The sequence below is a fragment of the Leopardus geoffroyi genome, chromosome A1 (assembly GCF_018350155.1).
Source record: "Leopardus geoffroyi isolate Oge1 chromosome A1, O.geoffroyi_Oge1_pat1.0, whole genome shotgun sequence".
NCBI lineage: Eukaryota > Metazoa > Chordata > Mammalia > Carnivora > Felidae > Leopardus > Leopardus geoffroyi.
The window spans coordinates 30,097,048-30,120,288 of record NC_059326.1 but is presented as its reverse complement, the minus strand read 5'-3'; the positions used below and the strand labels follow the sequence as shown (position 1 = coordinate 30,120,288).

Below are 23,241 nucleotides of genomic sequence, written 5' to 3'. Positions count from 1 at the left end.
GTTCACTGCCTTATCATCCCTTCTGATGCCCAGGCCAGCTGTTACAGACTATGACATAATCAATCACTAAAGAAAATTGCACAAGGGAAAAAAAGGAGGGTGGAGTTGGAAATCTTTCTCAGATGTTAAATATTCAGAAGAGATCAATTAACATATATTTATTTCAAGTAAAACGAAAAGCAAAGATATTCGCACTTAGAGTCAAAGTTCTGGTGGCCATGAGGGGTAGATTTTACCCCTGGATTGATCAGGTTCTTTCAGCAACTTGAGGGGCCAAGGTGTTTTCCAAAGTAAAGGTATGAAGCCAGGCCCACATTACCAACCTCTCTGGTTTGACAAAAAAAAAAAAAAAAAATTGTTTTTTTGGATAAATGTAATTGCACAGCCACTGGCTCTACCCACACTTGAAGGCATGCCTTCTCTAGTACATGGCCTGGCTCACATGGAGAATCTCAGGAGGTACAAAAGCCATGTGGAGTTGCCATAGCAACTTAAGGAAGCCTGAAAACCCAACTTATCCCTACATGTCTCCATCACAAGCCCGGGGCATAATTTTAGATATTCTTTGGATTGGGGCATGACATCTCCAGAAAACTCCATCTAAATGTTACCATGTATCAGGGAACGCAATGAATACTCAAGATCACATTCCTGAAAATGACTTTGGGGAACTGGAGTCTGAAGAAAGGCCCTCAGGGAATCACAGAGGTATTAGTGCAAAGAAAGGCGGGGAAACTATGGAGGGATTCTGAGGCCCTTTCTGGGGGAAAACCACACAGAGCACAGAGGCTTCCTAGGAAAAGCTTCACTGAACTCCAGGGTCAGGATTTCTAAAGGTGGAGAGGAGTCCACCCACAGTGGAGTAAATCAAAGACAAACTTTTTCACTGTGAAATTTTCACCTGGGTTATCCAATAACCAGAATAGGATTTCGGGTTCATTTGAATTTTAGGCCAACTGAGAAATAAGTTCCTCACTAGAATATAAGCTTTATGCAAGCACACACTTTGTTTTATTTATTTCCCTACCCTAATGCTGAATACTATGTACTATGTGCCTGGTTCATAGGAAGTACTTAGTAAATGTTAAAGGAAGGAAGGAAGGAAGGAAGGAAGGAAGGAAGGAAGGAAGGAAGGAAGGAAAGAAGGAAGGGAGGGAGGGAGGGAGGGAGGGAGGGAGGGAGAAAATTGTCGATTACAAATTTTTCTAAGTCTAAGAAAACTGAATCTTTGGCAGTAGAGAAACTTTAGTAACTGCAATTATGGCTATTCAGCCCTGTAACAGTAGCTTCAGAAGATATAGGGGATCAAATTAAATGTGTACTTACTGCCCTAAGGAAATAACTTGGAACAGATTTTTGTTTGTGTTTCTGTGTTAATAGAGAATGGAAGGGTAGTGAGGCAATAGCTATTGGAAGCTGGAGAAAAAGGGGACCTGAATTATGTGCGGGCAGAACAATTAGTAAAACAGTCGCTTGAGGTAACTTGAAAATTAGATGCGAGTACCCAGAAGTGCTGAGCTGCTACCAAAAAAAACCCAAAAAAACATGTGGCATCTGGCATTGTGTAGTGGGCAGAGCCCTGGCAAACCTCAAGATGGGGCTTAGTGACAGTTAGAAGGGCAGCGAGAAAATTGCTTTTGGAAGCCGGAGAAAAGAAAACCTAAGTCACGTATGAGCAGATTAATTAGCAAAACTGTCGCCTACAGTAACATGGAAAACAAAAAGGTTACCTGATTAACTTGTGGATCCAACTAAGGCTCCATGCAGAATGTTGAAAGTAGCACCTGGCATCTTTTAGTTGCCTGAGATAAGTTATAGGAGGAGTAAGATGTACTAAAGAATAAGTTGTTCAGTTTTCATCATAATTTAGAGAAAATATAAAGGACTTTGGGGCTCAAGAGTCAAATGAATTCCCAGCCCCAGTGTGTTTTGGAAAACTATTCTCAAAGTGAGAAAGTGCCTCAAGAAAAGTATCACATCCAAGGTACTACCAGTAAAATAGGGTCTCAAAGTAAAGATCAAATCAATAATGTTGTTTATGAAAATGCAAAGATTTAGAGCACTGCCTCATACACTCTAAGCTAGACAAAAAGGCTTCTAATAATCCTCACAACTTATAGACTCTCAATGAGGAGGGGGGGATAAAAAGGCCTCCTAAAAATATTAAGGGCATTGTCCCATAGCAGTTTGACTTGCAGGCAAAATATGAGAGAGGGGTCCATCTTGAAGAACGTTATGGGTATGATAAAGCTAGTGTCTAATAAAGTGAACCCATAATAAGATTTATAAGCAACCTACAAAGGCTTTAAGAGAATTATACTACATTTAACATTGCCAGATTGTACTCGAAGAGACACAAACATTCCAAAATGAAATTGGAATTTCAAAATGAAAAGCAGCCCCCTGAGGTCTCAACCTTCCTTGAACAGGATGAAGACTGAAAAGTGGCTCGGCTACACTCATGGGCCATCGAGAACCACACTCAGACATCAGAACTAGGCCCTACCCTAGAGACTGGCCACAGGTACCCACCTGGATTTCAGATTTGCTCAAGACTATTGACTGTCATATTTCTCCCATCTCCCCTTTTTTTGAATGGGTGTTTTTATTGCAGTTTTTCTGTCTTTTCTTCATCATGGTGATGATGGGCAGAAGAGGGAAAGATGACTTATCTCTAGATTTTAGAGATATTTAGATTGAAAGCAGCCACATTTCAGAGTTCTTATTCTCCCTGGACCCGATCTAGATGATGAGGTTCTAGGCTTCAAACCTGAGCCATGATGCTGTAACGGAATGAGACTTTAGGAGTCCCAGAGACAGACTGTATAGGAAGAATGTACAGGAGGGATGAAAATTATTAAGAGCCCAGAGAGTTGTCGGTGACAGACAAGTAATTTGTCAGCTGCCCACAAATCATGCTCTTGTAGAGTCGCCTTCCAGACTGACTCTGGGTTTGACCATGGGACAAGTTTTGGTCAATGGGACATTAGCGAATGTGTTGCAAGGAAAGGCTTGATAAGCACCTATATACTGGGCTTGTACTTTTGGAATACTCTATTAATCTTTTCAATATTAACTTTAATACTTCAGAGTGTGTTAGAGGCTTCCAAATTCCAACAATTTGAAGGTTCTATTCAATTGTTACTATAATATAGTCTAAGATGAACTATATAAAATTTTGAATCGTATGAGAAAATAAGCACTCACTCTCCATTAGAAGACAAAGATTCCTAGAACATACTGGTGCTGTGATCTTAGGGAAGTTATTTTCCATCACCTTCTCCTGTTCTATTTTCTTTATAGCACCGATCACTGTATGAAAATATCTCGTTTATTTATTTGGTCACTCCTTTGTTATCTTTGCCCCACACTGGAATGTAACCTTCAGTCTGTCTTCTTCTGTTAGACTGCCAGCATTTCAAACACTCCCTGGAACAGAGTAAGGGCTCAAAAAGTACTCTATAAAACATAATGCTAATTTAAGATACATTTTGGAGGAGGGAGAGTGGGTGAGGTATTAATTACCAGTGTTCAGCATTTCTCATCCTCCTCCCCTTCCTGACACATGACAGATAATGTTTCTTAGTCCCCCTGCCATTGGACAAAGGGGCATGAAAGTAGTTCAGGCCGACAGGCTGGGAGCAGAGTGATGTGTGTCACTTTCCAGTTGTAGGATTTAAGATCTAGTGCTGGCTTCTCCCTGACCTCTTCCCCTGCCACGGAAATGGTGAAGCTTTCTGTGGAGTTGCAAGGGAAGCTTTGCTCCCACATTGAATGTGACCACCTTGGAGAACCACCTGGAACTGCAGGAGATTTTCCCTGAGCAAGAAATACACTTTATCGTGTTAAAACACGGAGTCAGGAGCTGTTTGCTCCCGCAGCACAACCAGACCTACCCTGACTGAGGCAGCACTTGACCGTGAGTACGTCCACTTTAAGAACTCTGGAACTAGAAAGGCTAGATGGTCATTTATAGATTCAATGACAATTTATTGGGTATCTCTTATGTACAAAGCACTGTTCTAAGTCAAGGAATATAAAACAAATGTGCATTAGATACTGCTTTCAAGGAGTTTATCATTTCATAGGAGAGATAAAGTGTGTACATAAGGAACTGTGGTACAGGGAAGAAAATTGTCATAAGACAGGTGCAGGCACAGTGCCATGGAAATCTACCTGAGATAGACGTGAAGACTCAGCCTAGATCCTTATGGGTATGTAACTTATGAAAGTGTGAAGAATGACTTTATGGCCATATGTGTCGTAGAGCAAAAGATCAAGCCATTAGGCCTGCTGTGCTCCCACATTCTCATTTCTCTGTGCACCCCACCTTCTAGATAACCCAGTATGGGTTGAATTGTGCCCTCTTTCAAAATGTACATGTTAAAGTCCTAACCCCAGAACGCAATCTTGTTTAGAAATAGGGTCCGCCAGAGGTAATCAAGTTAAAATTAGGTTATTAGCATGCACTTGAATCCAACATGTTGGATTCTATATGAGGGGAAACATGCAGACAGGCATGTATGCAAGAGCGCTAAGTGAACACTATGGTGGTGGTCAGGGTGACACGTCTGCCACACAAGGAAAGCCAAAGGTCACCAGAAAACCTCCAGAAGATGGGAGAAAGGCATGGGACAGATTCTTCTTCACAGCCTTCAATAGGAAGCAACCCAGCTGACAGCTTGATCTCAGACTTCCAGCCTCCAGAACTGTGAGATGATATATTTCTGCCGTTTAAGCCACTCAGTCTGCGGTGCTTTGTTACAGAAGCCTCAGAGAACCAATATAAGCCTTAAATAGATGCACGAGACAGGGAAAGGAATAAAAGCCTGAGACTATTCAGCCAAGTCCATGTCCCAGAGGCCCATTATCTGTTTCTCTTTCTTCCTCTCTACTGGCAACAAATCAGGTTGATGAGGAAAAGGTGGAAAGTAACCAAGAATTTCTGGCTATCACTGCCTGGGGTGGAAGAAAAGATAGAAGTGTGTGTGTGTGTGTGTGTGTGTGTGTGTGTGTGTGTGTGTGTGTCATTCTTTCCATCTTCAGTGGATGTCTTTTAAGCATAGTTTTGATTTTTTTTTCCCCCGAGCAACCAAGTTTCACAAAAAGTCTAAATTTTAAAATGCCCTAAAACCTTTTCATGCTTGTGTTTGAAATTTTCTCAAGCTATATGGGTGTGTATAGCATTAGAACAGTTTGCTTCTGATTATTCCAGTGAGTTTCTAACTCATTAACTATCTGGGCCTTCCACATAGCAATACAGAGGGGTCCCTTTGGTTTGGTTTGGTTTTTAAAATATTTATTTATTTATTTTGAGAGAGAGAGAGAGAGAGAGAGAGCAAAGGAGGGGCAGGGAGAAAGAGGGAGAGAGAGAAACCCAAGAGTCGGATGCTTAACAACTGAGCCAGCTAAGTGACCCTGGAGAGGTCCTTTTGAACATGTTTCCCACTCTTGGTGTCTCAGGTTCTCTCGTATATAAAAGGCAACATCAAGTAATGACACCAGCTCTTCATCTGGTTTGTAAAAGTGTGTCTGAAAGCAATTCCAAATGAGGAGAACCAAAATATTTGGAGTAATGTCAGCATCTCTGGTAGAGTAGACTACAGTCTCCCCTGGTGACCACTTTAAAATGCAAATCTCTTTAGTTACCTAAGCTCTGGCTGGTTTTTCTTTTTCTTTTTTTTTTTTTTTCATTCTCACTAGTTCATACTCACTGTTTGTAGGACTCTAAACATACATTTTGCCTCTCCTACAGGTATGTCAGCCACGGCCAACTTACTGACAGAGTGACAAAAGGTACCTCGCATTACTAGATGCCTCACAAAATACACAAATGACAGAATCCTTGCCCTCTAGGGAGGATAAAAAGACTAATGGAAAAAATGGTATTTCCACCAATGCACATATTAATATTTGACTTGATTAAAAAATGCTCATCTAAAGAAAAATAATTTCCCTTGAAGTCAAGAAGTTTGACGATAGATCTAACAGTAAAACGAGAAGGAAAAAGGTCGTGGGACTAATAATAATAATTAGCACTTATGTTGGCACTCTTTCTGTCTTCAAAGCAGTTTTTGAAATATTAACTTGTTAATTTTCCCAACGTTCTTGTCAAGCTTATAGAGCTTTACACTGTTCTGATGTTCCCGCCAGTATAATCCCATATAATATGTGAACGTTCAGTTGATTTCTGCACACAAACACTACTGGAGGTCTGATCAGCCCACATGGCATCTGATACCCAGTCAGCTCCCAAACTTTGCTGCAAAGAAAAGATGGAACTTCCTGCCTTGTTAGTCCAAAGACCCACTCCAGAGTGAAAGAGTGAAGGGTCTGCCTAGAAAAAGGATTATCACTTTAAACACCTATTCGGATTTCATCAAGAGGGCTCTTTCTATTTCTTGCCATTTAAATCGTGAGTCCCTCAAGCAAATGGACTGTGTATTTTTCATGTCCGTTCCCAGGATCACCTAGGCCATGTGCTGGCTCAGAGTGATACCTAATAAACGTTCACTGAACAATAAAAATGAAGTCTTTATTGAGAACCTATTGTTGAACTGTGAAGAATAAATAGCATGTGGTATCTTTCCTGCCCTCTGGAAACTCAGCACAGAAAAGGAAGCAAGACTCAGCGTGGGAAACAACTAGATGCAGAACACAACTAAAAGCCATGATGTGTGGCACCAGAAATGAATGCTGGGGGGGGGGGGGGGTTGAATTATATACATTTGTCTTCCCAACCCATTAACTTCACCTCCTTCCTTTGCATTTATGCAAGTGTGTCTAACCAACTTGTGACCCGCACTAAATTGTTACAATAGTAAAATATTAACATCTCCTAGACTGCTTAATACAGAGACCTCCCTCATTTAGAAATGACATACATACAAAACCGACTCTTTCTGTGTAAAACAACAACAAAAACACAGAAATAAACACACACACAGAAACACACACACACACACACACACACACACACACACACACACAACTTTAATTCTCACCCTTAGTCTAAATTAAAGCTCCAGGATGTTTTGAAGAAAAAGTAAAACAGCTCCAAGCTCTAACTGAAATTTTGTAAGACTTCTCTGGGTTTGAGGAAAGTTGATTTCTGAAAGAGAGTTTTATTGAATTCTTCTTAAGGTGGAAATTTGTGATTCCTTCTCTTTGCGTGGGAGTTGTGTAGCAATAGTGGAAACCCATACCGCCAGTACACATTTCAATCCACTGTGCTTTTTCCAGGGTATTCTGAATCTTGTCCAGATATTCTAGAGGTGCCATAAACAGTCATGTCCAAAACAGAATTTATTCTCTTCCCCTAAGCCCAAGCCTGTTCTTCTTTCCAGCTATGAAGGCCACCAAGACTGGGCACACCCGCGAGCCTTCCCTGTCATGGACTGCATCTCATCAGCCACAGAGTCCTACCTATTCAGCCCCCTCCGTACCAGTCTAATCCTCCTCCCTGCCATCCACACTGTCTCAAGCTCTGTCTCAGGATCAAGGGCAGAGCGTCAGTCTGTCCACTTCATCTTCCTTTCCCCCACCCCGCCTAACTATAGCCTCCAGACTCTCCTCTCTTCAAGTCCACCTTTACTTCACTACCTGTACACCTGCAGATTTATTGTCTCTAAGCTCCAAATACACCCTTCCCTGCCCTTCTTGGAGATACTGGAGCTGAACCCAAGTAAATGTTTCTCTTTTGCGAGGAGGCACGGTGCCAGCCTTGTCAGTAGAGGGCGCTAGAGGGAGACTGCAAGACAAGAGTCTTGCCTCCCTGGTTCCAGAGTTTTTCTTCCTACCAAGCACTGCACGTAGCTTCCTTCCCTACGGGCCACTCCTTTGCCAGTGGTGCGCTGGAGGTCTGCGAAGCAAACCCTCCCACGAGTTCCGTCCCCACTCCCGCAGGTGGCTTCTGCTCACCGGCCCAGCCTGCATCACCTCCGTGAACTTCTCTGCCTTTCCCTGGTCCACACTAGATGAATCCCAGCCTTGGCAGTGGGGAGGGATGCCTCCTCCAAGTCTGTTCCTAGCATGCATGCTCCCTTGGCCCTGTAAGAAATGACTGCTCCCTACATCTTATTCCTGTATTCTTGATAGCTCTCTTTACACGTCTTAGGAGGTAATACCCTTTAACTAGCTAATAATTTGTATGCGGTATTAAATTTTCCCTGTTCAAATTGCTATGAGCCTTTAGTCTCCTGGCCCAATCCTAACTGGCTCACTACTTGTGTTCTAAATATAAATCAAATCATATCAACCCCTGCTACAAATCTGCATGGACTCCTCATCGTGTATAACAGGAAATCTAAATTATCCTTGGGTCCAAAACAAAAGTCTAATTGGGAACTATAATCACACAGTTTGACCGTCTCCACAGATCACACGAACCCAGTCAAGATTCCACGGCTGCTTGCTTTTGTGTTTGGTGGGCATGGCGTTGGACCACATGATACCAGGGGGGACGCAGATGTACCCTCCTTCCCGTGTTTGCTACAGCTCACCTCCCACTGGAGCTGCTGGAACACAAGCCAGAGGCACCCATTCACTGCCCACCAAGCTCCAGGGTACCCACGGACGAAAGCAACCCAGCCACAGCGGTCCTCCATTTCCCCATCATTCCACCTCCATCCCCAACGGCCTTCAGCATGCTCTCTGAAACGACAGATAGCAGTCCACTGAAAGAATTCAAGGCATGTTGCAGACAAACTTTTCTCCTTGTTTAAGTCTTCTCAGAAATGGCTGGTTCTGTTTTCACTTCAAAAGGCCTCTGGCCGCCTGGCAAAAAAAAAAAAAAAACCATAGTCCTGGGCTGCCGTATCTCTCCCCCTCTCCCACAGACATCACCAGGAGCCCAATTCATCACATCCTTAACAGCACCCTTCAGATTCATCTGTCAGGGCAGAGGACCCAGATTAAAAATGAAACGACCATTTCCCTTGCTTGACAAGGGGAGACCCAGTCCGCCAAATTTCCATCCCTATCACTGGGGAACAGGACTTTAGGAAATAAATAATAAATGCTTTCGGACCTCAGGCCACGTAGTCTAGAATACTTAGGGGCTTCTTATCTTCGTGCAACAATTATTCCAGTTAATAGGTTAAGGGATATATATATGAGATTACCGGTAATCCTTTCACACTGTTGTTCAGCACTTACTTGAGATGCAGGGCACACATATTTAAGAATTAGCACCCCTCTCTCCTCGCTCGTACCCTTAGAGTGATACCACTTCCTGCTCTCTTCCCTTGCAGAATAGACACAAAGAATAGTTACAGTAGGGAGGTTATTACAATCAGGCTCTTTTATATCTTTTAGGCAATTACAGGCAAAGACAAGAGTGCCTGATGCACAGCATTTTCAGAATTTGTAATTTTGGCATCTCATCTTGCCAAGCCGTGATAACATCCAGATGTTGCCCTATTGAAAGGTGTTAAATAGAATAAACCTCGAGCCAAGAGTACTTCCATGTTTTATTTTGGGGGCTTCCAAAATGTAAAGTATATCATTTTTTTTTCTTTAAAATATCAGAACTTCCATAGTTTAGGAAATAACGTTCTGGCCTGCGTGATGTCTTAGTGTCTGATGATAATAATGGCAGCAGTAATGTTTTATTGCTTTAACACGCATTTATATAGTGCTTACTATGTGCTTTTCAAATATCTACTTATTTAATTCCCTCCATACCCTATGCTGATACAACCACCTTCACCACAGATTTCCCCAGATTAATGGTCTAATTCCAGTTGGATGCTTATAAAATGCCGCTTCTTCCAGGGCTGTTTGCATGTAATGGGAAAGGAATGGCCACTCACTGAGGGCTTGCCAGGGGCTTAGAAAAGCCAGTCTTCATAAATCCATGAAGAAAAGGTACATGCTCATTCACAGAGTTTGCCTGAGAATTCGGGAGGAAAAAAAAATTAAGTCCTCAAGTCAACCCTTACGAATCACATCCTGGATACAAGTTACCTGGAGACATTTGGAGGTGGCAGGGTTTTTTCTAGAATGGGCTACCCAGGCTGTAAAAGGGCTGCCCACTGTGCTCACTCAGCGAGTCCTTACTGAGTACCTGGTTGGTAGGTGGGGGCCTCTGTACTCAGTGCCCCTGTGGCCTCGCACACCTGGGTCAGGCTGTGTGCCAGGTGCTGGCAGAAAGGATGGCACAGGGTGCTAGGGGAGTGCATAGGAAGGACACATAGCCCAGCCTTCAGATAGCCAAGGATGGCCTCCCTAAGTCTAAGCAATGACCTGAAAAATGAAAAATAAAGCATTGCATTGCCAACCCCACAGAGCCTTTGTTTTTGCTGCCTCTGACCTTGAGATTGTCCTCTTGAGTTAAACGCCTGGGGGTGGAGGGTTTAACTTTGAAAGTCCAGTGTCAGAGGCATCTCCTTAGATTTGTCCCATTCTGGAATGTTTCTTTAAATAAGGCTGGCATTCTCACTAGTTCCTTATCCCAGGAAGGTTCTTTATGACATTCCCCAGCTCCTTTCAAGAGCCAACATGTGAACTTTCTGGCTCTTCAACAGGCAGATGCACATGGCACCCACAAACCTCTTTCCCTCACGTACCTGGAGCCTGCAGAAGAGACAGAAAGATGCGGACCTTAGATTCATCTACCATCTTCCCTCCATAACTCAAGCAACTGGAACCAGTATGAAAAGCAGCTTATCCTGGGGCAATTGCAGCTTTCTCCACGGATATAGCACAAAGCCAAGGGGTGTAGGCTGTTGTATCCCAAGGACTGGGGATGAGGGTAGGGGGAGATGACCCTGGGTCATGATGAAGAATTAAAATTTAGGGGCTGTTCATGGCACTAGTACCCTAAGAATTTTCAAGTCACTCAAAAAGCCAATATTCCAAAATCCAGCTACCATGTCTAAGCCAGGCAGGAAGAGAAGAGTGAGACTAAGTGCCTAAGAGAGGAGAACCACCAGAGATTTATGTGTAGGGAGCTTCAGAGCAGGAGGAAGAGAGGAGAGCCCTGAAGAAACTCTACAGAGCCAAGGAACAAGCAGCTACAGAGGACCAATATAGGATCTCTGCAACTAGGACAGGGCTGTGCTCTGAAGTTTTAGGGGAGGCCAGAAGGCTGCCAACACACTCACTTCACAGCTGGCAGGAGAAGGAAAAAAACACACAGGAAGACCTTGAATTGCGAGTAATTTGTCCTGCGGGTGTCCCGCAAGATGGGCAAACATTTCTAATAAATTTTTTTTTCATGTTTTCTTTATTTTTGACAGAGAGACAGAGCCCAAGTTGGGGAAGGGCAGAGAGAGGGGGAGACACAGAATCCCAAAGTAGGCCCCAGGCTCTGAGCTGTCAGCGCAAAGCCCGATGCGGGGCTCGAACACACAAGCTGCAAGATCATGACCTGAGCCGAAGTCAGACAGTCAACAGACGGAGTTAACCAGGCGCCCCACATCTCTAATAAATTTTAAAATGATAAATGAGTGATGTCTTGCAATACGAGTAGTACATGATGCTAAACATCATGTGATCATGACTGAGCCAATGGTTCCTCTCTCTCTCTCTCTCTCTCTCTCTCTCTCTCTCTCTCTCTCTTGCTGTGGGATTGTGGGTGATTGTCAATGCAATGTCACATTTCCGTGAAATCCTCAAAAGGAAGCAAAAACAAGTGTCATTGGATAGGTTCCTTGTTAAAGTTGCAAGAAAAGAAAGATTCCACTGAGCCAATAGATAGCAGTTATTCCATTAGTGATAGTGAAAGTCGTCCTACATAATAACCCTCCTCTTTCTTGTCTCCCTCACACCAGCCACAAAGGTTTTCAAAGATAAGTTCAGGTGAATTTGTTTATTTTTCTTTCTATCTTGTATTTTCTGTATTATTTTGTACTATATGACAGAACTGTAATCATTTTTATATGACTATTTTTGGGTTGTGGAACAAATCATCTGAGTTCCCATTATTTCCTATCGGGAAGTTCGCTTTGAGATACAAGTGCTTTGGATTACAAGCGTGTTTCCGGAATGAATGATTCTCGCAAACCAAGGTTTTACTGTACTCAGTTGCTCAGTATTAGTCTCTGCAGAGACGCTTCAGAGCAGAAGCCCCAGGCCAGGAACACGCTGCCATGTCTGGTCACAGATGCATGTTCCAAACCACCCCATTTCTAAGCTACTCAGGTTGGCCGAGATCCACACTTTACATGACCTTACGACAACCCTACCCCAAGCGTGTCTGGAATGAGGCGAGAAGAAAAACGTTCCCTTCTAACAACAACAACAACAACAAAATCATGACACTGAATATAATTCAAAAGAGTTTTTGACAGTACATACAGTTTGAAGACACAAGGATGACATTCACAAGGCTCTGCCTCCCTGGAAGAGCTCACACAGCCCAAAGTGAAAGGTCGATTGATCAGAATAATTGAACAATAATCCAGGCTCTCATTCATTCAACAAACATCCCCTGCTCACAGCTCAAAGGTAAAAATATATGCGGTCTTATGTGAGTACAGAGATGGTACCGCTCTACCAAGGAGACCCCAGAAGAAGTAGAAAGAAACTGAACAATTCCAGCTGAGAAAGGATTGTAATAGGTGTTTGCCAGCCCTACTTGGAAAGTCCCTATATCAGGGGGAAGGTGAGACTGGGATCCTTATAATTACCCGGGAAGAGACGTGACATTTATTTAAAAAAAAAAAAAAAAAATCTGTGTCCATGAAGACTGTCAACTTTTGGAGGGCAAGAAAAATGTTCTCCTCACCCCACGACCCCAGCTTTTCATTAGGACCTGGTACATAATAGATAACAAATATATATATTTAAGTCAATTGACCTGAGGCTCTTGTTTTTCTAATTTTACAAATGGCATCAAGGACTGAAAAACAATGAAATGCAAAGGAATAAGGCTAGTAGTTCGACTTTAAAAGTCTTTTTAACTCCTTTTCTCTATTCCTCATAGACAAAGGAGACTGAAGCCTGGCCTTAGGTTTGATTTTGTATATTTTTTTTAAAACTCCATTATGGAAACTGTCTTGAAAGGTCTGGAAAACAAGTTCTGGGAGGCTGCGGAGGGAGAAAGAGTCAGAAGCCAGGGGGCAGCAGGTGGTCCATGGATGTTTGTCACACATTTGTCCCAGACATTCATCACAAGCTCAGCAAGGAAATGACAAGCTTGCCCAATCAATAACGCTTCTATTGTGTTTCATCTCTTTGGATTTGCAGAATAATTTGGTAATTCTGCTTCTCAATCCTGCACATCTTGAGCAAATGAGGATGATTATGGGTGTCTCAGCCCATTCGGCTCTTTATCTGAAAGCTGCCCATCTCCTGTGAGAAGTCAGCTTTCTTCCCAAATGTACAAGGTGTTCAAGAGGGATTAGTCCTTTGTTCTCTCCTGAAGATGTAGGAAAGTCTACCTCGTGTCGCCATCATCATGGGCCCATCTGACTATCTAGCCGGCTTGGCCCTGGGGCGCACCACCACAACAGCACAAAGGACAGCGCCAAGAGGTGACTTTTTAAGTATCACGCCGATCCTGCTGCAACCTTGGAAGCGTCATTCCGGCAGACAAAAAATCACTGCTGGAGGCCCCACTGAGTTTCTCAACAGCGGAAAGTATTCGAGTGTGCTGCCTGAGTACCCCAGGCCGACCCTGGGGAGCTGCCTTTATTCATTAATAGCAGTTCCTGAGTCTTGCCAGTTAATAGAAGATGCTCTCCAGAGACATGAGCCATCACTCCTAATTTGGCATCAAGGATTTTGATTGCAACCTGGAGACTCAGAATTTAAGAGCGGGGGCAGGCAGAGAGAAAGCCCGGCAGAGGAGGAGGCCAGGAAGAGGGGAGGGTCGGGGAAAGGAAATGGACGGAGCAAACTGAAGAGAGACAGACACACAGAGAGATGCAGACACAAGGAGGGGAAAGAAAACACAGAGCAGAGATGAAATAAAGGAGAGACTGAGCGGAAACATTTTTCAGAGCAGAGCTCGTCATTCTCTTTGCAGACTTGTCAGTTGCAGGTTTCTAATGCCACTGATGAGGCGTGGCTCAGATGCTAAGGGCTGGCAGTGGTTGTTTCCTCAAGGACCCGCTGAGGGGAGCAGAGCACGGGGTTGGGCCAGCAGATGAACTGAAAGGAAAAGGGAGCTAGCTGCTTTTCGATTTGGAGAATGATATCCAGGAAGGAGCGAAGTTATCCAGGGAGAGGGCGGCATGCATTCAGGGCGGATTCCAAAGAATTGTGGGGTAAAATGTTTGTGGGAAATAATTTGAGGGTAAGGAGGGGAAAATAAAGGCATATATCCATATTATCATGTCTGTGCTTGCTCATTGGGTCTCCTTTTCTTCTCTTCCCCTCATTCTTATTGTGTCCCTATGTGCACAGGGAGAAAAAAACCTAAGGGTTCACCATGTTTCCAGCAAAAAGGGAGAGAAAAAAAGATGAGTAATTTCCATAATATATTATTACATCAGGAAAATTTAAATTTAGTGTTATAAATCTTTTTTGTTCACCAAATATGCTGTCAATTTGAAGAACAACTATTTGGTTCTTTCTACTTTATCGTGTGTGAGCTTAATTAATCACAAAGGAATCCTCTGCAAACCATTTTCCAGCCCAAGAGACGATTGTTTTCTATAGCACGATGTTTCCTTCTAACTAAGGATGGCACTAAACGGGAGAAAACATTAAAACCCTGATGTGCATCATAATGAACTCCATGCGAAGTAGTTATATTAATGTAATGGAGTTGAGATCTTAATTGCACTCGTGTTTATATTTGCAACCTCCTTTTTTAAAGCCTTTTTATTTTACTAAATGATTTGAACGACGAGGTAGGAGAGGTTACTTGGCCTGCTAAATAGAGATGGGTTTCACCACGCTAAAGGAGGAAAAATGAATCTGGGAGGGAAGACTGGCTAATTTAATTTCGTAAAGTAGGTTTTATTCTCAGTTGATAATGGCTAAAATTGCTCTGTGAAAGCAATCTTTCCCGAGCCAGAAAATGTTCCCTGGACGCTTAAAAAGAAGCATGTCCAACAGCCCTTTTTTGTTCCTCCCTACGACAACCATTAGCTGCCACGGAAAAACCTCCAGCTCCAGTGCTGAATCCTGTATGAAGCAATTTAGGCAGATGCATCCTCTGGCCTCTGATTGAAAGAGCTGATAGATGGTAGCATACCTCCTAGCCAAACTCAGGATGGGACAGACTGCACAGTAGGAGGTGGAGGGAAAACCCTCCATAAAGCCTGATATGAAATAGGCATTCAATTAAGAATATTGCCCGATGAATGAAACAACAAATGAGCGAGCGAGTTAGTGAGTGGAGCTGTCAAGACTTTTAGTCAGAGGATGGGACCCTCCCCTCTCAACTCTTTTCCTTGTTCCTGTTCATCAGACACAGACTAAGGGGAAATATGCTTACCTTTTCTAATTAAAACTCATTAATGTGGACACTGGGCAAATATTACACTTCCTTCCCATAGCTCAGCCAGGAATTATCCTGCCATGTGCTGGCTATGTTATCAGACAGAGAGGGTGGTGGTGTTGTCCAGTTATGTGGTGCCTTTCTGAGATTTTTTTCTCTTGGGTCTTAAGACTTAGAGTTCCTGTTCACTCCCAGAGCCATATGTTATTATGTGGATACCAATAATCAAATAAACCAACCTTGTGGTCTTTGTTGGGGGCTGCCGGGGAGCCCAGGAAGTCCTGCAGCCAGCCTCTAGCACCTGCACTGAGGCAGGCAGGCAGAGATGATGTACTCACCCTACCCTTGACTTTATCCTATGGCCGCCTTCTTCTCCTTCTCCTTCTTCTCCTTCGTCTCCTTCTTCTCTTCCTCCTCCTCCTCCTCCTCTTCCTCTTCCTCCTCCTCCTCCTCCTCCTCCTCCTCCTCCTCCTCCTTCTTTTGACTCCAGCACATTTGTTTATTTATATATTTGTTCATAGCTTACTCAATGTGGGTTTGGGGTTATGATAATCAGATCCTTCTCTTTTTCTTTTTCTTCTTCTTCTTCTTCTTTTGACTCCAGCACGTTTCTTTGTTTATTTATATATTTGTTCATAGCTTACTCAATGTGGGTTTTGGGTTATGATAATCAGATCCTTCTCTATTGAGGAAAAAAAAAAAAGAAAAGAAGAATGAAGGGAAAGGGATAAAGAGATGTGGAGTTGAATTAGAGACTGTGATGCTTTCAATCATTCAAAAACATTCGTGTTTTCTCATGGAATGCCTGGCACTGTACTAGGTGCTGGCGAGTTTAGGGCCCAGTAGAGGAGGCAGATGGGAACACAGAAATAATTATAAAGCTTAGAGTAGGACCACATACCTATGAACAAAATGCCATGAAGCAAGTAGAGAGAGCCAGTAATTCTACCTGGGGGGATTCCTGTCAGCCTAAGGTGAGAAGTCATTTGTCAGTTAGAGAAGGGGAGAAAGGCTATCCCCAAGAGAGGAGGCATCACATGCAGAAGCACAAAGCCATGAAAGGGTATGAGAAGCCCCATCTGGCAGAAGATTGGTATGCTTGGGGTGGGGAGACATTGGAGGGACCGAATTTGAGGAATAAGAAGTCAGTCACGGTCAGATTTGTGAGTGCCTCAAATAACAACCTAGGGAGTTTAGCTATTTGCCCTCGGCATTAGGAAGCCAGGGGCAATATCAAAACCAAGACAACCATGTGGTCAAGTTTAGTTTCTCCAGAGAAGCCTCTTTGGGTTGGAGAGAAAGAGCAGCCAATGGGGCTCAAGTTTGGTGAGCCATGTTGAGAACAAGGATCAACAGACAGGTATATAGATATGTGTGAGCTGGGATGGCAGGGTTTTTCTAACTGATTGGACACAGAATCAGGAATGATAGTAATGAGCTTGGGATATGGGGGGGTGGACACCAGCCTCATCGAATACAGACGAGAAGTGGAAGGGGACATGTAACCAGGGTGGAGGACAGTTACGTGCGAGGTGCCCGCAGGACATCCAGGTGGGTAGCAGAGAGCTAAAAATACAGAGTTTGGGGATGGCACCGAGAGAATTAGATTTGACATTTTTGCAAATAAATAGTACCTAAAAAGTTATAAGGAAGACAAGATCACTCAGGACACGAGCATGTACAATACAGACAGAAGAAAATAAGGAGCTCTGAGGTTGGGAGTTTTTTTGTTTTTTGTTTTTTTTTTTTTTTTTTAATGTTATCAAGGGAGTAACTACATCTCCTTTTCTGGAGGTTATTTAAAAATGCAAGCCTCTCCTCTTCCTAAGGTAGTTTTGGGTAGCTATTCTAACAGGCAGACCTACCTGCCAGGTGATCTTTAAAATGAGCTCAGGTGGCTGCAGTCAGACACCTAGACACTTTACGTCGTGTTAAAAAAAAAACACTGAACAATAACATTAGCAAGAGGCCACCTCTCAGTGCTTGGGAAACAACAGCTAATATCCCCCAGGGGACCAATGTCATGTTTGGAAGAAGCGGCAGAGGTAAGGAACTGGGCTGTGTGCCAGTATAAAGTGGTGTCTTAAGGCTGTTTAAAATACATCAGAAGCTATGAGTGTTGCTTAAAAAAAAAAAAAAAAAAAAAAAAGGAGGTCAAATGGTAAGAAGTACATTGCTGTCCGTAATATATAAATGTGAAGGCTAGTGACTGCCGCTAAATTCACGTAGATGAATGACTCCAGGAGTCAGGGGAGAGTGACATGTTTAAAGAATCAAGAGAACAAAGCAAGTGAGACAGAAGGGAGAAAGGCAGGGAAGCGAAAAGTCCTTGGAAAGGAATAGAACACAAGGGCAAGGGAGAAGTAGCCAGCAGGAGCCAATGTCGTAGGTCTGATTGGGAGGCAGGGGCCAATGTCACCAAAATAGCCAGACAAAGACAGAGAGTGACCAGAGAGTGTTGAGGAAGAGACGAGATTAAGGGCAGGCAGGATTTCTTGCGGTCAAGGGTAGAGACATACAGTTGAATAGAAAAGTAAAGATGGCTGCCACGTCAATACGGTTCTGACCTAATAGACTGGAAGTCAGAAGCCCTCAGCTCACACACTGAGTTCTGACAGGCACTGTGAGGACACAGGCAAGCGTCTGAATATATTTGTGTGTTTGTTTTCTCCTTTGTAAAATGGGAACAATGATACCTTTTTAGGATGTTTGAAAATTCAATGAGATGATACAGAAGTTCCAGACCAAGCATACTGTAAGTGCCTAATAGAGACTTTTTTAGCAATTGGACAAATGAATAATGGCCAGATTATGAAGAGTTTTGCTGATTGGGGTTGAAACAGAGGTAAAACCTGAAGGGTTGACCAGCTCCCCAAGGAAGAAAAAAGAAAAGAAGTAATTTATGTATGTTATGGTTGAATTGTGTTTCTCCCCCCGCCCTCCTGCAAAAGAAAAAAAAAAAAAAAAAGATATGCTGAAGTCCTGAGCCTAGGACCTCAGAATGTGACCTTATGTAGAAATAGGGTCTTTACAGATTTAGCCAATTCCAGATGAGGTTGTTAAGGTGGAACCCCATCCAATCTGACTCGTGTCCTTATAAAAAGGGGAAATTTGGACACAGACAGAGGACTGTGTCCACATTTGGAGGCAGGAAAATTGGACATGCACAGAGACAGGATGATGGGAAGACACAGGAGAATGCCATGTGAAGACAGAGGCAGAGATCACGGTTATGCTGCCACAAGCCAAGAAACACCAAGGATGGACGGCCCCCACCAGAGGCTAGATGAGGCCAGAGCAGTTTCTTCCCCCCCTGCCCCGACACACACACTTCAGAAGGAGTATGGCCTTGCCAACTTCTTGGTTTTGCACTGTTAGCTTCAGAACTATGAAATAACCGATTTGTTATTTTAAGCCACCCAGTTTTGGTATTTTGTTAAGGCAGACTTAGGAAACGAATATAACATCTAAGTGCGGAAAAATATCAAGAGGGAGGTAGGCACCCACACTGTGTGCCCAAACCTGCCATCAACAGTTTCAACAGCAGGACAACTTGGCCTTGCAATTCTGCACATTGTCACTACCCAGGATTCTCTTGACTGCAGTTCAAGAGACAATATGCCAACAACCTGTGTGTCTGTGGGATGACAGCCGGCAAGGTTGGAGGGAGAAGGTGAAGTGGTGAAGGCAAGTCCCAGGCAGGCCAGAGGCCGGGGCCACAGAAGGTGATTTCCTACGAGGGAAGAAACCATTCTATTTGTCCAACTGACAAAGAAACAGCAACATAGATGAACGAGAAACAAGACGAATGTAGAATACGGTGCCATTTGTGTCCTTTGTAAAAATCGTAGCATTCACATTATTCTGGCAGAAAACTCAAAATAGAAACCTTTGTCGTGCTTACTTACCAAGTTACTAATGAGGCACAGGGAGAATTAGGAAATCAGGCAACACAGAGAAACATTTATAACAGAATTTTGAAAACTCAGTAAGAAGTTCAATTTGTATGGTATTTGGGAATGGGTTTACCCCTCTGGAGGGAAGGGGGGAAGGGAAGGTGGTGCCAGGCCCTTGCTAAGCGTGGACACAGGCACCTCGTTTCGTCTCTCGACGGCTCCGTTTCACAAGCAGTGAAACAGGCCCAGACAGATTAAGAAATGGGCCTAAGCTGATGAAATTCAGGGCTGGGATTTATACCCTGATATGCCTGACTCCCAAAGCAGGCCCTCTTCCCCTCACCATGTGGACCTATAAGGATATCGATTAGAATGAAATTTCTCAGGAACCTGCAAATCCAGTGACAGAGATGGCCTGGGGTAGCATCAAAGGACTTCATGATGGCATCACCCAGCAGCCTGTCCACTCAGCCCAGAGCCCAGCTTGGGCAGGCACTCAGCAACCCCACCTCTCCTCAAAGTCAAATGGCTGTCTGGGGTGTGTGTGTGTGTGTGTGTGTGTGTGTGTGTGTGTGTGTGTGTCCTTGAGGAGTTGCCAGCTCTCCACTGGGCCAGTGAGCCGCTGGGTGACTTCTAAGGGCCACCCGGACCCCTCTGGAATTGTCCCACTGCAGAGAGATAAAAGCCCGAGGACCTGGCCAGGCTCCCAGGAGACCTCCAGCCCCGCCCCCACCCAGGTGTACGCTCCCCACATCCTGAAGTAGCTCATTACAATCAGGGGCTGAAGAGTAAAACAGAAATTAAATTGACACTTTGAAGCATTAATCTAAGCACAAATTAATATTCATCAACATCTGCTATTTGTTCAGGTGAGTGTTCAGCTTAAACAAAAAAACAGCATTCTTCCCACCCAGAGACGGCGTGTACCAGAGAAAATGGAGCCCGCGCTCAGGCCCTCTGCACGCACAGCCTGCAGCTGGCTCCCTGCGGAAACCCCACCAGGGACAGTCCTCCCAGAGGGACCCTGAATAGTGTTCAATAAATCATTTTTATTTGGACACTTGTCTTCCTCCTGACTTGCAAGACATCACTATTCCTTCTCAGAAGGGAAGGAATAAGAAGCTGGGTGCTGTTTATTCCATCTCTGTACTTGGCCACAGGGGCTGTCACTGTTGTCCGCCATTTGGTCGTTATCATCAGGGCAGGAGGAATCGCTTTGCTGGAAAATTACTAGCTAAATTTCCAAATGTGTGCGGAGAGAAATTTGCAGGGAAGCAAGGTCGGGTAGGGGGCCCCCACTGGGGTTGCTATAGCTCCACAGGCACAAAGAATGAGGCAATTCCACAGGAAACCCTGCGCTGTGACAGCAAAGGAGAGTGCTCAGTGGTGGCACACAGGGAGCGTCACTGAGCCCATAACATCTTTAGAGCAAGGGAGTATTTTTCAGGTGATAACCAAGCTAACAGCTGTTCTCTTCCTGCCAAAACACCAGACAAATTTCTGAAAGCCCTCCCGCGACTACGGGCCAGGGTGGATCTGAGGGATATCGAGAGACAGTCTGTGCCCTGGGTGGCACCGACGGCTTCAACGGGCACTTGGGAGGATGTCTCTGCTTGTGTTTTGACATTTCTCTCTCTCTCCCAGATAGTTGAAACAGAGTCCCTAAAATGGTAGAAATACAATCAATGAAGACAGTAAACAAATCAAGAGACTCGAAGCTCTGCACAGTTTTGAAAAAAATACCTAGTGGGGATTGCACGGGTCTGGGAACCGGTCTATACCTGTGCTAAGTCGTGATGGAGGGCTTTTGCAGAAGTTTGCCTACCGTGAGTGGGCAAGAACATGCACTAGTTAAGAACAAGGACTCTAAAGTCAGACTGTGAGGTTAAATTCCATCTTCGCCACTTATTACCTGTGTGACCCTGGGCAACTTACTTAGCCTCTCTGTGCCTCATTTTCCCCATCTGTAGAATGGGAATGTTGATTGATTAAATGAGTTGAAACCTATAAAGCAGTTGACACAGTATCTGCCACCATAGACGTATCCTATAACTATTAGCTATTCTGACAAACTTAGTCATGGAAACTGTATATTAGAAAATCTCTGGTAATCCTCTTAACAGAGATTGATATTGTTGAACATGTAGAGTGAATGGACCAAAGCTGGAACTGGTCAATATATTAAATCCAATCTGTTCATTGGTTGAACTGCTGAAGCAATTTCCATGTGGTATCTGGACTTCTGACAAGGAATTTATTCAAAGTTGAATCCCCGCAAAGATAATAAATATAAATAGAAAATCTAATATAAGAGCTAAGTATAAATATAAAAGCTAAATAGAGCGGAGATGTTACTTGGGCCACCCATATGAGGGGACGATAGATGGTGCCCGTGGACACAGCCGGCAGGATCAAATGCTCCCAGAGAGCCTGCCCAGCCCAGGAGCCAGCCAGGATCCAGATGCCGATCTGAGGATGGAGAAAGCAATGGAAGCTGAGACAGAAACAGTCCCTGCTCTCATGGGGCCCACATTCCATTTGCAGGAGGGAAGGGGGGAGAGAGACAGACAAATAAGTCAACATACACACACACAAGAATAATCAATACTGAAGAGCAGTGCAGAGAAGCAAAAAGGGGGACGTGCAAGAGAGGAGAGAGTCCCTGAGTGGTCAGGGAGGCCTCTCTGAGGAGGTAACAAGGAAGCTGAGATCTGCATGAAAAGAACCAGCCATCCCAATACACACCGTGGGGAAGGTGGTCCAAAGGGAAGAACACCTAATGCAAAGGCCCAAGGAAGGAGCATACTTGGAGAATTCAAGGAACAGAAAGATGGGGCGGCTGGAGTGAAATGGGTGAAAGAAAGCGTAGTGAAATAAGTGAGAAAAGGAGGTGGAGGCTGGACATGTAGGGCTCTGTAAAGCAATAGGAAATTGGGAATTCATTCCAAAGTGCAATAGGGGATAGCTTTTTAAGTATATTTAATTTTTAGAGCAGTTTTGGTTGATAGAATAATTAAGAAGCATATACAGATATTTCTCACATGCCCCGGCCCCATTATCAACCTCCCCACCAGAGCGGTGCATTGTTACAAGTGATGAACCTATACTGACACATCATAACCACCCAAAGTCCACTGTTTATGTTAGGCTTTGCTCTTGGTACCGCACATTCTGTGAGTTTAGACAAACGTATGATGGCATATGTCTGCCACCGGAGGTTTTTAAGAAGGGGCGTACCATGATGCGATTGATGATTTTAAAAGATCACACTGGGGCAATGTAGCAGGCAGTCAGATTCTGACATGGCTCCCAACAACCCCAGCTCCTGGTTTTCGTGCCCTGAGTAAATCCCCTTCCCTTGAATGTGGGCTGGACTTACTGACTTGCTGCTCCTATCTAACAGAACATGCTAAAAGGGATGGGATGTCGCTTCCATGATTAGGTTTCAAAAGCCTGTGACTAGCTAGGTCTCTCTCTCTCTCTCTCTCTCTCTCTCTCTTTCTCTCTTTCTCTCTCTCTCTTGCCCTCTCCCTTTCCCTGATAAAGCCAGCTGCCATGTGGCAAGGAAATCAGGGATGCCTCTGGCCAACAATCCTAGAGGAAGTGCGGCCCTTAGTCTCACAGCTCCCAGGAAGTGGATTTTTGTCACGACCACATGAGGGCACTAGGAGGCAGATGCTTCCCAATTGAGCCCGAGACCAATTGCCACAGGGCCCAGCTACACTGCCCAGATCCTAACCCATAGAAGGTGTGAGGAATTAAATGTTGTTGTCTTAAGCCACTAAGTTTGGGGGGTAATTTATTACACAGTAATAGCTAACTAATACAGACTTCATGTTAAAAATGGATTTTAAGAGGATAAGAATGGACACAGGAAAATGGTCAAGCAGATACTGCAGTAGGTGACAAAATGTTAACCTGGATTAGGACAGAGGTAGATGAGATGGAGGG

The 23,241-nt window shown here is 44.0% G+C and overlaps 2 long non-coding RNA genes across 2 annotated transcripts in view; both read right to left on the bottom strand.

Moving 5' to 3' along the window:
• Nucleotides 1-7,152: 7,152 nt before the first annotated feature.
• Nucleotides 7,153-15,802, bottom strand: LOC123598253. Its single transcript, XR_006712465.1, has 3 exons — nucleotides 15,733-15,802; nucleotides 9,813-9,892; nucleotides 7,153-8,652 (listed from the first exon to the last, which is right to left on the bottom strand). It is a non-coding gene; the product is annotated as an uncharacterized LOC123598253 (long non-coding RNA).
• A 76-nt stretch (nucleotides 15,803-15,878) lies between these two features.
• LOC123598251 overlaps nucleotides 15,879-23,241 on the bottom strand; it is a 74,474-nt gene continuing 67,111 nt past the window's right edge. The window contains exon 9 of the long non-coding RNA XR_006712463.1: nucleotides 15,879-16,076. This is a non-coding gene — a long non-coding RNA (uncharacterized LOC123598251). The remainder of the gene's footprint in view (nucleotides 16,077-23,241) is intronic.